The sequence below is a fragment of the Symsagittifera roscoffensis genome, chromosome 3 (genome assembly GCF_963678635.1).
Source record: "Symsagittifera roscoffensis chromosome 3, txSymRosc1.1, whole genome shotgun sequence".
Taxonomy (NCBI): domain Eukaryota; kingdom Metazoa; phylum Xenacoelomorpha; order Acoela; family Convolutidae; genus Symsagittifera; species Symsagittifera roscoffensis.
The window spans coordinates 55,003,681-55,021,197 of record NC_087064.1 but is presented as its reverse complement, the minus strand read 5'-3'; the positions used below and the strand labels follow the sequence as shown (position 1 = coordinate 55,021,197).

Sequence of the window (17,517 nt, the reverse complement as noted above, 5' to 3'; positions counted from 1 at the left end):
TACAACTTTTCGAAACATTTTTGGGAAAGAATGTAAATATCTTTGAGAACCTTGGTCTTGCACGTATTTTGGCAATTTTTGTATGTTTACTTCGCCGTGGAGGATAAAAACTCAGCAGTCTCTGCTGTGCAATTTTCATTTTGTCTGCTAGAGACTAACAGAACTTTCAAAAAACACAGAATGTACCAAAAGCTGCAAAACTAAGCTTAAAATATTTTGTAGTAGAATGCAACATCTTGCTTATTTCTTGCATATGGAATGCAAACAAAACGGGTAAAATGAATGCAAATCTTGCAAGTATTTTGCAAGAAAATGCAAGAATTATGTAATTTTTGCAAAATTTCTGGCCAAAATTTTTCATAATATTTTTAAAGACTTTTATTCCGAGAGCACTGCCAGGGTGGAGGTGCTCAACTTATATATCGACGGTAAAATTGAGCAAGTGCAGTTTTGCGACTGATTTCAGCGGTCGAGAAGCAATTTTAAGAATCATATCATAAGCCGAGAACAGTCGAATCAGGCTGAACACAGACGGAACATACCCAATGTTGGTCGATAAAGTCGATTATAGATCGAGCACAGTCAAAAGGCAGGTCGAGAACAGTCAAAACATAAGTCAATTACAGTACAGTCGAACTATAGGTTGAGCACAGCTGAAGCAGGTCGAGCACAGACGGAACATACCTGAATTTGGTCGAGGAAGTCAAAATTTAGGTAGAGCTTAATCGAAGCATAGGTCGAGTACAGTCAAAGAAAGTGACCAATTATTTGGACTCGGGTAGTTTTACTTCAACCAGATAAAAATTGACTATTTAACTTTCATTTTCTGCCACAGTTCTTGAGAATTCAAATTTAAGCTCACATTTTGAATCGAGAAGTGAGATAAACTTTTCACATCCATCCCATTATTAGTCACGCTGGAAACGAATTAAAATTCAAAAAAGTCACGATAGATCAAAAAAATTTACTAAAATCTGTTGTTTGTCGATAAAGTCGAAAATATTCATTTTTGGCCAAGAAAGTCGAAACATATCTATGCGCGGCTCTTATATGTTTTTTAAAAGGTCAGTTGAGACAGTCGATAAAGCCAAAATATCGAATTTTGGTCGCCAAAGTCGAAATATATCGGAACTCGGTCGAACAAAATCGCGCACTTTTATTGGGCCGAGAAGATCAAAACATACCAATTGTCGGTCGAAAAAGTCGAAACATAAATCAAACACCTCGACCCGGGTGGTGCTGTGACCTATTTTTAGGCTTTTTCGAAGTTTTTCTGACGTTAACTTCGAGAGTCAAATTTCATTGTCGTCATAAGCAGTTTTTTTAAATTGCTGGCTAAAAATCTAAAATTTCAGCTATTTTTGTCGTCATCTAAAAATCACACGGTAGTCTAAAACTTCTATTTAATTTGAATATTTTCTATTATTGTAGTTTATCTGCAAAAACTTTTATCTATCTCTAAATAATACTAAATTACATGTAGTCAAAAACTTACAGTCAAACATTATTGAAAATGATACGTTGATTTTAATTGAACGGCAAAAATTTTCATGTTTTACAGTCAAACTTGCCATTTGAGCTCTGAAAATCGAACTGCGACAGACAGTTTTCCTTATTTTGCAGTCAATACTTACCATTTGAGCTCTGAAAATCGAATTGAGGCAGACAGTGATTGAGGAGCTTTTATAAATGAATCACTGATAGTCCAAAAATATATGGATATAGCAAAGAGGGGATTTAAAAGTCATTTGTGACATTTAATTAAAAATCAAATGGCAGAACCGCCAGATTAGCGCGGAAGTTACTTGATAACCTATACTCTACAAAGCTTCCATGTTTTCTCCCACATTTCAAAGAAATGCCTTTCTCGTCACGTACAATTGGAAATTCTGTGTTTTTTTATTTTAACCCAATATAGAAATGACTGAACAGGCCAAGGGACAAAAGCATTGAAAATGATAAGCAACAAATGTTTTTGATTAACTTCCAATATATTTCAAAGAGCCAATACATTGGGGGAAAAAATCTCGTGGTGTTGTGCTGTAGATTTCAACAAGAATTTCAGAACCGCGGTAACCTGAAATGGAATTAGTTCTAAGTACTGTCAAAAGTGCTTTTCCATCTACATCAATGAGCTAGCAATTCCCATCAGACTTTAATTTAATACCTTTTCACCGTTATATCTACTAAAGAATGAGGCACAGTTTTATGCTTCAGAGGTAAAAAAATGCGTGGGTATGATACTCAAGGAAACATTGCAAAAAGATACGGATTTCGTTGAATCTTTTTCTTCTATGTTTTCTTGCAAATAATATCCTCCTTTACAAAAATTAGTACATATTGGCGCCGAAGGCTCCTTTAGGAAACATCTAGTATATGTCAGCATAAAAAGGATGTCTTGAAATAGTACCAAACAGGATGTTTTGTGGGTCGGCATGGGGTCGAGTCTCAGAGAGGGCGTTCATATCCCCCTATTTCAGCTACTGGGGTTACTTGAAGAAACCAAAAACATCTTAGGCTCAAAAATTTTCGTTCGTATTGAATATTTTACATTGCCCTATTTTGAGAAATAATGAGTCGCAGGTATGATTAAAACTAATGTGTCGTCAGTTTTGAGCAACGAGGAAGATAATTTCGGTAGAAAAAAAGACAACATCATTGAAAGTTCTTATCTCCGATGTCAAGCGACGGCAATATGATATGGACGAACAAAAAACATTGTATTAAAGGCGATGAGTTAAAACTTATTGGCTTTTTTTTAAGATCAGACATCGATGTTTGGCAACTATAAAATCAAGCATCGCGACAATGATGATTCCTAATTGGTACTGGGCTATCTAAAATTTATAGAGGCTCTAAAATTTTGTTAATAAGAGTGTATATTCAGGAGAACTTATTACTATGTATCATGCAGGGTTGCAACAAAAACTAGCTTCGGTTTAAAAAAAAAGGTTAAAACGTTTAAAACAATTTAAATTTGTTTTAAACAAAAAAAAACATTGAAATTATATGTAGTTTAAGCATGCACCGTACTTTTTTAAGTTGAGTGTTCTTCTTATTCTACTTTCAGTACAGTCGACTCCGAAAAAGTTGGATCCAAAAAGAAACGCAGCAAATCATGAATCCAGGAAAAAGCTTTTCGCCGCTTCTCAGCACTTTCGAGCCATTCGCGTCGTTCAATACCTCGTTCACAAAATCCATCGAGTAGATTATTTCACAAATACAGTTCAGTTAGTTAAAGCAGACAAGAAAATCTGCCAATCAGGGGAAGTTGTTTTAAACAGTTAATTATTCAGTGTCTTAAACACTGTTGTTTTATACATTGAAACCCTGGCATCAAGGTACAATAATCAACAAAATCAAAATCATGAAATTATTCGGAACTGTTGCAAGATTATTTATCTCATAATTAATACCAAAACTAATCAAAACTAAACAACGCCAATAAATTTATCGTGTTTGCCATATTTTACTCCGACACGACTCAAAAATAGTCCATGAAAAGTGGGTGCCGGACATCAAGCCGATGAAACTTCAAGCCGAATCGTAAAATTAGGGAGTTCAAGTCAAAAATTTTCCCATCAAGTCATGAAATATGATGAATTTGAATACGTTTTTAAAGAATTACTCAATTTTATGATGTTTCTTTAGTAGTTATTGGCGTTTTCATGAAATTTAAGCCTCCAAATGATGTTTTGGAAATTTGAAAAATATAACAGTTGAAGGCAATTTTCTTGTTTATAATTTATGCATTTCAAAAACCGGCTGAAGTTATTAACGGATGCCAGTCACAAGTGATTTATTTTCATGAATTTATTCTAGTCTAAGCTTGCCTAAAATTTTTCACAGAAGCAACGTTTCACAGATAAAAAAAATAGTGATTTGAGGTTTATATAAAGCTTAAATTTCGGCCTGGAGTCCCTTCGGCTTGAAGTCCCGTCGGCTTGTTGTCTCGATAGTTGAGGAGAATTTATTTACAAGAATAAGGGCATTGACAAACATAGCGACAATAAGGACTACAAATTGGACTCCGAAGTCTTATCGACGAAAAAGCAACGCAATTATGGACGCACCTCGCCTACAAAGCCTATATCAAAAACTTTTTCAAACAGTTTGCTGCTTCTGCTTAAAAGAATAAAAACAACATCGAAATTAGAATTGCTGAAATCTTTTAGCAAACAACAGCTGGAACATTCAATTAGGTTTTTTAAATAGTAAAATGTTTTTTATTTCTTTTTCCATTTCATTCAAATCAATATATCCTTTTTATATGTTAATAATTGGTTTTAATGTATCAGTTATACTTTTTTTCTAAAACTAGACTGAAATTTTCAACACAGTGCAGTATTAAAAAAACTCGCAGTTGAGCTTTTGAGTTACCGCACGTTTTAGTAGAAAGTTGCTTAGAGAAACTTATCTTAGCGTATTTTTCTATCAAATTTTTCCCTTCAAAATCACAATTTTTTGTGTTTCAATTTTTTTCTAGTTTCTACTGATTTTCTCCGACTTCTTCCCAGTTTCCGTCCTTCATTCCCTACTTTTCCCTCATCCCATGTTAAGCCTCTTTCGAGCCCCTCCCCCCTCGTAATTTTTTTACGGGGGTGGGTGTGGCAGGATGTGCGGGAGTGGGTGTGGAAAAGCGTGTGGGGGTCTGGAATGATGTTTTGCTACTGGGGGGTGTGAGGTTGTGTGTGAGTGGAGATTGTGCGAATTGCGGTGTGATGCGGACACGGGTGTTGAGGGTGTTGCGGCGTGAAAATTGGGGGCGTCGGGGTACACGTGGATGAGCATGTCGAATCGTGTTTTAGGTTTGCTGAACGCTCTTTAAAAAGTAGAATAAACATTTTACTTGCAAAAAAAATCATTTTTTTTTAATATTAAAAAATAATGATAATTACGCTGTAATAAAAAATGGATTATAACCTATGATAATGGATTATAATGGGTTTTGAAACTTCAAAAAAATGATTAAAGTCTTTTTAAAATTCCATTTCATGGTTTTATTAAATTTACCGATGTAATCCGTTGTAATCGAGTATTTTCGATGAAAATTTGGTGCGGGTGGTTACGGTCATAACAACTCTCCGAAATAAAACAAAAGCCCGCTCTCTGTGAAAAACTTGCTACAATTGATTACTGTACAATATTTGGACCTTGGGGAGAGCGGTCTGTATTTAGAAACCGCGTATTCAGACACTGTATCAACAAACCAGAATCGAGACAAAGAAGAAATGATTCAATACAAAGAAGAAACTGTGCATTTTGTGCATTGTAAGCGGATTCCGCAAAAGGACGCTCCCTTTGTTCTTCTTTTGTGCTTTACTTTCCTTTGATCCACCCGACAAGATTTTCTGATATTTAAAGACTTGTCTCTGGAATCCAGGAACATACAGACACAAAATTGTGCTCCTATCCAGTGCACAGTTTGGCCTCGTAATGGAATTTCATAGCTTCCTTGTCTCGTTTCTGATTGGTTAATACAGTGTCTGAACACGCGGTTGTCTAAATACTGCTACGTAACCGGACCTTGGTACCTTTTTCCCCTTTTGGACCTTGTTTACTATTTCCCCTAACGCACGTATCATTTTTGACAACTATTTCTGAATTAAATATGCATTTCAGTTTTAATTTTTGCGCGATCGTGTTTTTCTTACTCACGGGTTATATAATACTTAGTTTAAAAATTTTAATTGAATATTTTATCTGATAATTGTTTTAAGCTTTTGAAAATGTGGCTGCCAAAGTTTAATTAATGAACATGGAAATCTGGAAATCTGTTCAAAAAACAGGCCAAAATTTCCAACCACTAGTTTCCGAAGTTTATATTGTCTTACTCTAGAAATATTTTTTAACGTAATAAATCTGTGCGAAAAGCAGTACTTTAAATGACTTTTGGTGTATCTCTAGAGCAAAACAAAATTGAAAAGCTGTCATGTAACACAGGGGCGGATTTAGGGGGAGGGGGCGGGCGGTGGACGCTTTTTCCCTCTGGGATTCGACCCCCGGCCGACACAAAGGGTCCCTTCTTTGTATCATTTTGAGATATCCATCTTTGGTGACGGACCCTAAAACTTTTCAAAAGGCGCCTTCGGCCCCAATATATTCTAATTTTGAGGAGGAGGGCGCCGAAAAAATGCTATTTTTTGAGCAAAGTTTTCCAAAAAGTGCCTAAAAACGCCTTTTTTGGACTGTTTTTCCAAATTTTTGTCGCGAAGAAATTTTGGCCAAAACAGGGTCTTTGTAGTGCTTTGGGAGAACTCGGAAAATCTAAAGATGAACAAAAATGAGAATTACTAAGTTACATCAGGGGCGGATCTAGAATTTTTTCGAGGGGGGCGAATTTAAAAAAAACTTCGAATTTTTTTTTTTGAAAATCGGCCCCCCACTCGAGATAATCCTAGACCGCCCCTGATGTAACATAGTAATGCTCATTAGTATGGCGAATAAGGCAGCTGCTCTAGCCTTAAGGGTGCGTGGCTCATACAGAGGATCAAGTGATCCATGCCCCGTATCTACCTACTAACGAATACATCAAATTCTAATGCCAAAATTACTGAACGAAAGCATAACACAATTCCAAATCAAGTTGAACTGTCACCTGCCAAAAATTCTTATGCGAGTGCAGCTAATGAGGCACATACACGCTGAAAGTGTTACAGCAGTTTTGAAAGAAAAACTTCACGACAATGCAAAATAAAACAAGGATAGTTGGTTACTGTGCAAGTAGCACCGAATGTTCCGACTATAGTCTTAAAAAAACAACACATTTTTTTCAATATAGTGTCGTATCTTCGGCGTGGCGTGATAAAAGGATCTGGACAAAAAAGTAGACTCTAGGCATATTCGACAGTCATAGTAAAATAAGTAAAATGAAAAACTATTTTTGTTGAGAAATGACAAAAAAAAACGAAAAATATCGAGTTTTTTTCAACTTTTTTGCAGCTTTTTGATTTTTTGAAGTTTTCGATTCCAAAACGCGCTAAAACACTCAAATAACTAATGTTATTAGAGTAAAATTAAAACTTTACGTTTTACATTTGTACTATTGGAAGCTTTTAAGCCATTAAAATAAACAATTGCAAGTCTGCTCGCACGCTTTATTCGCTCGAATTAAGAAGTCGAAAATTTCAAAACACATCCGATTACAAAGTTCCTCTCCATTTTTCAAATGATCACAACAATAACTAATTGAGAGTTTATACAGAAACTGCTGACAACTGAAAATTATACTCATTGGCAGTTATTTTTCTCCCTCAGTACGAATCCATAAAACTGAAATTAGGTTAACGGGACTGAAAATGCTCGGTAAAACTTTTTTCCCCGTTGGAATGGTACCGAACCAATTCTAATTAGATCCGTTTTAATTAGATTCAGCGATTACCCATCTGTTTGAGTCCAAATAACTGTTCGTAAAAAAACATAATTGTAATATTGCATGATTTAATCAAACTATTTTGTTCCTCAATAAGTTTTTGTATTGCGGATTTCTGGTGTTTTCTAATTTTTTCCTCAAACTATCTAGCATGCTACGAGATAAGTAAATCTGTGAAGTCTAATAATAGCTATTCTTCGTCAAACCAATCATCCGTTCCCCTACACCAGCCAGGTTTAGCCATCTTGATTGTCTTGCACAAATCTTCGAGAATTTTGAAAATTTATCAAGATAGCAAAGAATCTTTAAAAAAATATATGTGTGCTTTATAAGATTTTAGTCGTCCAAAAGCCATGAACACATCCCCAGAAACCTGTATGATGGCTCTTCAGCCCGAAAAGCGAATTTGAAATTTTCTTGCAATCTTGGAAAGATCTTCAAGATTTTCAATTTTTTTATCCACGAGGGATAGGACCAACATACGAGCTGTACAGCCCATCACGGCGAACCGCTGTTGTGCCCCTGCTTAAGAAATACATGCAATTTTTTTGGTTATTTTTCTGGGATGTTTTGAAGATTCCTCTAGATCGTTATAGATCTCTAACAAAATTATTTCAAAACTTCCTAAACAATATTGCAACTGTTAAGGAGAAAACATTTTTCCAGCAAAAAAGAAATCTCACTAACCAGAACTGAAGTAAAGTTTACAGAAATTTGTCAAGAAACCTATATTGTAATAACTTCTCATAATTTTAATGGTCGAAATGCTGTTTTTGTGGTTAACATCTGAAATTTGTTTAAATGATTTTCGTTTTGTAAGATTAGCATTATCTCGAAAACTCCCCAACCCGCCCAACAGATTCAACTTTCGGGAGGTTCCGATCACAGCTTTGCGTTTATGCAGCATGCCCCCCTGGAACCTGATCTAAACTACATTTTATGATTGGATAAATTAAATGTTTTACCAATGTAAAGTATTTAATATTAACCAATCATGATCCATCAAACTAACAATCCACTTATTTGTAAGTGCTGAAGTTACTTGTAATTTCAGCACCAGAGAGATTTGAATTTAACTTAGAAATTAGTTGGACTCTCCCGAGCACTTCAGCAGCCGCAATAAACCAGTATACCCTAGATCTATTGAGCCTAGCAGAGACTAGTTAAACAACCTGAGACTAGATAGTATAAGAGTAAGATTAGGATCGGTATTAGACTAAGAAGTTGCACGAATCTATCCGGCCGAAAATAAGATAGCGTGACGAGCAGACGGTGTACCCTATCCGAAATTACTCTATGAGTTATACCCACGAGTCCTAACTCATCTGGTGCGACCATAAGTCTCGAACAAGACCTTACTAGATTAGAATTAACCAAAATAGATTAGAAATTAGACAAAAACATTTACAAAATGTTATACGACAATAATTTAATTGAAATGTCTCTCCGACTCAATAGATCACAGCCAATATTCCGAACCATAACAGAACTACCCGGAATTGGAAGAAGACCTCGAACCAAAGACGACATACGACAAAGTAGAAACTTGCCGTATAGTTATATGATAGTTCGGCAAAAGCCAGAACAAACTTTTATATTTCGAATATTACTTGCAATGAATTTAGATTTCCATTTGCAAACATAAAACCTTGAAGTTACTCTTCAGAATCATTTCAGGCGCTAAACAAAATTAATATTATACAATAACGATTGATAAAAAGATCTAAAATCGTTTTCCTAAAACTCTGCAGTATTATACAAAACATGTTTGAAAAATATTTATTGAAAAATAAAAATAAAAATTAGTAGCATGACAATAAATGGTTAGTAATCATAAATCATCCTGTTGTTCCAGCTTCATCACCTAAAACATAACAGCAATCATCAACTCACTAATATCATCGAAACACTAAATCTTTCCTTTACACAAATTTAAAATTTTATTAAAACTTAAATTCACTTAATTCTAAAATCAGATCATCAAGGCTTATCCTTGGATCTTAAATCATTTTCTACTTAATTAAATTTCAAACTTGATCGTCAAGGCTTATCCTTGGATCAAACAGAACAACTTTGTTCTCCCCCACCCACTTAATTAGTGTCTAACGACCTCAAACGTCGATTCACTATCCAACCCTTTCTAAAAACCCAGGACTAATAGAAATTTTTAAACAAAACTAATCATTCAAATTAGGATAAACAGTGAAGAACTTCGGTTATTCATCCTTCACTTGACCCCCCCTCTTACCAGACCCAGGATAAATCTTAGACTTAGTAAGTTTAAAATAGTATCTAACGAACTACTCGCGTTCTAATTATACCTGAACCTTGTGGATCGATTTACTATTCTCCAACCCTTGAACACAATCACTACCCCTAAGTAAGATTAAGTAAGTTAACACCTTAGCTTATACTATTCACGAGAAAGTAAAAATCATTCTTCGGAATCGATATACTTTTCTCTCCAACTCTGAACAAATAGACCCAGGTTAAGCTAACCAAAAAAAAATCGTAAGGACTAACAGTTTAAGTAATTAGAATTCACTTAACAACTTTTTGCATCCGTCATCCTAAACCTTATGTCATTTAAAAACCTAGGAAATAAACAAACAATCGTTTTACACAATTGTGAAATAGATAACAAAAAATACGACCTTGTAATCACACCTCATACACAAACAGTTGGATACATTCGAACAAAACGACAAACACTAAAGAGGAAAATAATAACTAAACAAAGACAAATAACACGAAAAAGATTTTCAAAAAATCGAAACGCATTTTCAGAATCAGAAACCAACAGTTTAGACGAACTTTACAAACTAAAAGAATCAATAGATAAAAATTGCCCACTTCACGATCAATTATATTTTTCTGACTCAGAAACAACTTCAAATTCATCACAAAGAGGAAAAAGAAGAATAAAAAAACAGTACAAACACAAACCAGTACATCTATACAATTGGAATCAACCAATTCGACACATTAATAATTACATATTAACAGTCATCGAACGAAAAAATGAGTTCAACGCACACCCCAGGTGACGAAACTCCAGATGATGATGAAATCTTTCCCTTTATAGTAGATGCAGATACTGATAGAGGACAACACATATTTTGTCAAAATTTACTTGTAAATTTATTTGAACCCGGAATCAGTCCATGTAAAACAGAGTTCCCCGATGTAAAAATCAAAAGACAAATCATAGATCACTATCTAAAAGATATATGCAACATAACACAACAGTATGGAATCTACTCTATAGAATTCACTTCCCCAAACCACAATAATAGAACATATACTATTCAAACAGACGATCTTGACTTAGAATTATCAAAAATTTTTCAGAATATATAAAAAGCATCCAATACCATAACTCACAAAGAGCAAACTCCATTTTCACCAATGAAGTTTTCGCAATAATATATAGTTATATTTCGATATTAGAAAATGAACTCCCATTAACAAATGTCTCACCGACAGAAAAATCAAAACATTTAAGAGTACGACATGAAATCACACTACTCTCTAGTTATTTAAACATCATTAAAGAAAATTTCACGAAAGACGACGTTTCACAACATACCAAACACGATTTACAAAAAATTTTGGCATGGTTCATAATAGATTATTTCACACACAATATTGATTTAATTGCACAAGCAAGAAAAAATTTTAGACCCCAAAATTCGAACGATGATACCGCTATCACAGAACAATCAGATTATGTTTGGGACCCCGAATGGTCTCATCCCGCATTTATAAACTTTCCACAATCAATCTCAAGTCAAGCAATAGGTACAATATCTTACATAAGAGATTATGTAAGAGTAATACCATTAACAATTGATGCAACACCATTAAATTATAATACATTTTTACCCGATACACAAAATAATAGTTTAAACTCTACAGTCATACACAACGAAAACCTCAATGGAACTAGGAATCTTACTCAACAAGATATCCAGACACCATCACACTTCATAAGAGAAGAAATTGTACACACAACAACTACACAACAAAGTATTTCACCAATACGCCCGAATTTAACAACACCAAGAAATACAAATCCTTCACAAACACAAGTAACCTTACAATCAACCGTTAAACCTTCGGTTGCTCCAAAATATTCACATATGGATTACCAAACATACAGACCCATGACAATACCATCAAAGACACGCAAAACATTCACTAGAAACAACTTTGCAGACCATAATTATAATTATACACATCCGTCAAAAACAAATTATCAACCACAAAGAAATTTTAATCAATATACAAAACCTCGAAACTGGGATAACCCAACGGCCCAATATAATTCCAAAAATTTTCAACCAAATCCTCCACAGGATCGCAGTGAAAATTATCCATTTTTTCAACAAAATAAAAATAAAAAGCAAACATCTTATCAAATGGATTATTTATCCTCAGATGATGATTTTTTACAACCAGATATATTTGCACCAACTACTCAAGAATATCGTAGACAAGGAATACAGAGAACACGTACAAATCATAGAAATTTTTCCCCACAACCAATAGATGCACAACATCAACAACCAATTCAACAACAAAATCTAATTAATACACAATCTTTTCAACCAATTCAACAACAAAATCCAATGACTGCACACTCGTATCAACCATCACAAATGCAGAATGAAATACCACTCCCATATTATCTCCAACAACATGAAATAACAAGAAACCAACTTTCAAATTTTTCTCAAATGCCAAATGCAGCAGAATCATTACAAATGACAATGAATCCATACCTAATGGGTGGATCATCAATAACATCAAACAAACCTTTAATGGTTTTCACAGGAACAGACCCTGAATACTCTGTAGAAGATTATTTAAATGCAGTAACAGCAAACCTGATTTTAAACATTGGACCTGAACCAATTAATACGCCACTACATCAAAACTGGATACATCGACGCACAGCGTTGATACAAACAACCTTAGATGGCGCAGCCCAAAAATGGTTTTCAGTACTACCTCTAGAAATAAAATCAAACTGGAAAAGATTTACACAAGAATTTTCAAAAATGTTTGACTCTGAAAGAAACAAACAACAACAAAGAGTTTTATGTAATGAAATTCGCAGATTACCAAACGAAACCATCAAACAGTTAGCAGTAAGAATCGAAACACTAGTTCGAAAAGCATATTCACTAAATACACACGACTATAAAAACACAAAGATGACAGAAATCTTAATGATGACCTTAACACCACAATTAAGGAAAATAGCAATAAAAAAGAGAGCATCCCATCCTTCTTCAATTCGAGAACCCGATTTAGATTTTAGAAAACTAGTAGACAAACTAGAACAAGCAGAAATCACGATGAAACTAGAAGAAACGGAAAATCTGAAATTACAATACGTTAACAAAATTGAAACGACTTCCACTAATATAAACAATATACAGGAATCAGAGACAGACCTCGTCGAAAAAATCACTGAAATACTTAATATTTACGAAAAGAACCCAAACTTTAAAGGCAAACCATCTTTCAAAAAATGGTGTAATTATTGCCGACGATACGGACATAGTATTTCCGAATGTAGACAAAAACAGCAAGATAGTCAAAATAAACCTCAAAAATACAAAGAACCAAATAAATCATTCTATCAATACATGAAAAAAGATCAAAATCTACCAAACAAAAATGTATACAGCAATAACAGTTCAGGAAAGCCACTTCCGAACAATACAAGTTATACAAGAAATCAATCCCCATATAACTCAAGTTATAGAGGAAGATCACCAGAACGAAGAAACACGCAAAATTCATCACAAAATCACTACAATAGACCGAATAGTAGAAACTACTCCAGATCAAATTCAAATACACAACGATTTGTTTCTAGATCAAATTCCCAATCAAGAAATAATTACTATCCAAACAACCAATCACGAAATTCATCATACAATAGGAATAGAAACTACTCCTATAATCGAAATAGAAGTTATTCAAACAACCGAAACCAGAATTACCCGAACAATCGATCAAGGAATAATTCATATAATAGATCGAACTATAACAGACCAAACAGCAATTATCAAAATCGATCGCGAAATAATTCACAAAATCGACATTCAAGTTATAGTAACCGTTATAGAAATTATTCCCAATCACCACACCGGAATAATAATCACTATAATAACTCTAATAATCGTCATAGAAGCAGTACACCTAAACATCAAAGACAAATCAATCAAGTACAAGCTAACCCAGAAACAACATCAGACCCCCCAGGTATTGATGACACAGTAACTGATACATTACAACTCAATCAAATAAATTGTACATCATCAGATTCAGAAAGTGATACAGAAAACACTCTTTCTATCAATATGATAAAAGTCGAAAATGACTATGAATCTGTCATATATGAACAACCTTTTTCATCACACATATATGAAAATCAATCAGAATTTCTTCAAAATTATTACATTACACCCATAAATTCCACACCAACAACGCAAGAAACAAATGCAAAAAATACTACAGAACAACCCAATCAAAATGTCAAAACAAAATGCTTAAATACAAACCACATCTACCAAAATATACAAAAAGAACAACCCAAAGAAAAAATCTGGACAATACCATTTCTCTTAGAAAGCCCAAGAAACAAAGAATTTCAACCACCAGACCTTGAAATAGATTTTTTAATTGATTCAGGAGCCGAATCAAACATAAGAAAACATTCGCACATGGAATGAAATAAAAACTTTACACCCAAAGCTAACGCCTCTTGAAACCTCTAGTAAGCTAGCAACAGCACAAGGATCAACATTGATAAACTACGGAAAAATTCAATTATTTCTCCTCCCCACCAGAACAATGGAACAAAGCAAAATTTTAAATAAGCCATTTAAACAAATATTCCACATCACTGATATTAAATATAATATCATTGGAATACCATTTATTTCGAAGTATATACCAACAATTAACATCCTAAATAGTAAAATATTAATCAAAGATAAATATACAAAAACAAAAGAAACATCCTTAACATTTTTTCAAAGATTAAATAAACAACCACCATTCTTTTCAAAATTCTACCCAATATTTAACCAACAAAGAAAACACCTGAAACCACTATCAGGAAACATCTATAATTTTTCAATCAAACAAGTTCACCAATATGATAAAGAACAAAACAAACAAAAATTTTATATGTCAGATTTTGAATTCAAACCTATTCATAAATTTTTCAAAATCACAATCTCTTCAATAAAATATTTGAAAAATTCGAATTCAGATATTATTTCCTTACATGTTTATAACAACACACCTTACCAAGTAACATTACCTTTAGGACTTTTAGGATATTGTGAAACCAACGCTACAATATCACCAATACACGAAAAAGCCTATCGCGTAAATAATATACTTCAATTACTAGATATTTGCCAATCAACAATTCTTAATGAAGAATTATCTATAAATAATATAATAAGTAACGAAAACAGAAATACGGATTATTTCACAAAAACTCCATATTTCAAACCTACATTCAACATAAGTAACTACACAGAGAACCAACAGAAATTTTTAACAATGTTTAATTTTCAACATTCACAAATAACACAAGACGAATTCGAAAAGTTAGCCAAACAGCTAATTAAATATTCATCCGTCTATGCAACATCAAAATTCGATGTTGGCAAAATCAGTTCATCACTACATCTCCCATTAAAACCAGACGCAGTTTTCAAAAAACAGAGAGCAAGTAAAGTACCAATTCACTTACATGATAAAGTAAACAGATTACTCGACATTTTAGAACAGTACAATATTATATCACCAGTTAATAAAGAAGAACAACCAAAAGGCAACACATTCATCAACCCCGTTATCATTCTAGCTAAAGGAGAATCATTAAAAATCGTTCTCGACGCTAGATACCTCAATTCACTCATAGATGAATCAAAATGTAATTGGCCCATCGAACCAATACAAGTTATTTTAACAAAAATAAATGGCAAATACTTCACAACCGCCGACATGAATAGTGCATACAATCAAATGCCACTAGATGAACAATCACGACGTTTAACACAATTTGTTATCGGAAACCAACAATATGAATTTAACCGCTTATTCTATGGAATATCCATAGGACCAGCAGCATTTTCAGCTTTTATGAGCAAAATTTTTAGACCACTAATACTCAAGAAAAACGCAATCACCTATCTAGACGATGTTTTTATGCAATCACAAACAAAAGACGAAATGTTCAATGTTTTAGAAAAATATCACCAAATACTTCAGAACGAAAATCTGAAGGCAGCACCCGATAAATCACACTTCTTTTTGACAAGAGTTAAATTCTTAGGACATAACATAGAAAGAAAAACAATCACTCCACTGAAATCACGCATTGACGCTATTCAAAGACTTCAACCACCAACAAATAAAAAGAAAATCCAAGAATTCCTTGGAATGTTAAACTTTTTAAGTAAATATGTTTATAAAATGCAATTATATCTACGACCATTTTACAACATCCTTAGACAACAAAATAATTTTGAATGGAATACAGAACATCAAGCACGATTCGAAGAAATAAAGAAACTTTTAACTGAACAAATTTCAAACACAATTCCAGACCCTGATCAACCATTTTATGCAATGTGCGATGCTTCGAACTTTGGCATCGGCGCAGCACTATTACAATCACATAATGGTACAAATAAAATGAACCTGATATCAGCAAATTCCCGATTATTCACTCAAGCAGAGCTACGACTCTCAACTCTAATGAGAGAATGTACAGCCATAATATATACACTAACAGAATATGAATTTCTGATACTTGGATCAAAACATCCCACAGTTCTATTCACAGATCACAAACCAATCATTTTTCTTTTTACACAAAAGTCTAATCCAAACCACCGAGTTTACAGATTTCAATTAATCCTAATGAAATTTCCAAACTTACATATAGTTTGGACTGCAGGAAAAAATCTTGCATTACCAGACACCTTAAGTCGAAATACACCACCTGAATTACTTACACGAAAAACGACAGTTGAAATACCCAAAAACATAAAATTCTACCTTGCAGAAAACGAAACATCACCCCGATTAGAATGCAAATATGCAGTGAAAACTGATATTGAACAATCACAAATAAATAATTTACAACATTTCCCACTTTATTTAGATTGTCAAAATAATCATTATGAAGTTGACCTACTTGGAACATCAACTTTTAAACCAATTCCATATTCCCAATGGATAAAAAATAATACCCAACAAAAACGAACAAAACAACACCAAACTAAAAAAGACCATTTTCCACTAATAGAAAAAGAAAATTTAACTGATAAAATAAATTTATCAGGACCACAAACAAATGATTCAAAATACACAATAAATCAAGTTTTTGACCTTCATGACCCATTAGATACAATACCCTTATCTAAATTCGAAATTGAAAACATTTTTCTCCCTCCAACAGAAACAATTACAATTTCAACACTAAAACAATACCAAAATCTTGACCCAATAATTCGACAACTAAAATCATGGCACAAATATAAAACTAAACCTGTCAAAGCAGATTCAACCATTCTAGGAAACAAAACACTCCTCAGATACTTTCGTAAATTTAACAACACTACAATCAATGAAACTACAGACCTTTTAGAATACAACTTAAACGAATACATAGTCCCCTGTCTTCCTTTAAGTATGATTCTCATCGCTTTTAATATTTCACATACACAAAATATTAAAGGACACTCTGGATCAGAAAAAACATATTCAAATTTTATACAAAATTTTTACTTCCCAAATGCACCAATTTGGATAAAAGTACTATGCAATGATTGTATAGTATGTCAACTAAATAAACCTTACCCAAATCAAAAACAAATAGCACAAAAACAAGATTTTAAAGGACAAAGTCTGTACTTTAATCACCGTATCTCATTTGATACTAAAGGCCCAATTTCACCCTCATCAGAAGGAAACTCCTACATTATGGTAATTGTTGACGCATTCACACACTATGTAGCACTTAACCCAGTACCACATTGTAATGCTTATTACGCATATACAACACTTTATGAACACTGGATAGCAAAATTTGGACTACCAGA

At 33.5% G+C, this 17,517-nt stretch overlaps 1 protein-coding gene across 2 annotated transcripts in view; it reads right to left on the bottom strand.

The window, feature by feature from the left end:
* The window catches only part of LOC134842238 (uncharacterized), a 47,079-nt gene that overhangs the window by 19,395 nt on the left and 10,167 nt on the right, over nucleotides 1-17,517 (bottom strand). Inside the window, exon 1 of one of the 2 annotated variants that reach the window (XM_063858494.1) lies at nucleotides 1,635-2,067. The exons of the other annotated variant lie outside the window; for it this stretch is intronic. The gene's annotated coding sequence lies outside the window, so the exon portion shown is untranslated. Of the gene's footprint in view, nucleotides 1-1,634; nucleotides 2,068-17,517 lie in introns of those variants that run through there. 2 annotated transcript variants of the gene reach the window in all.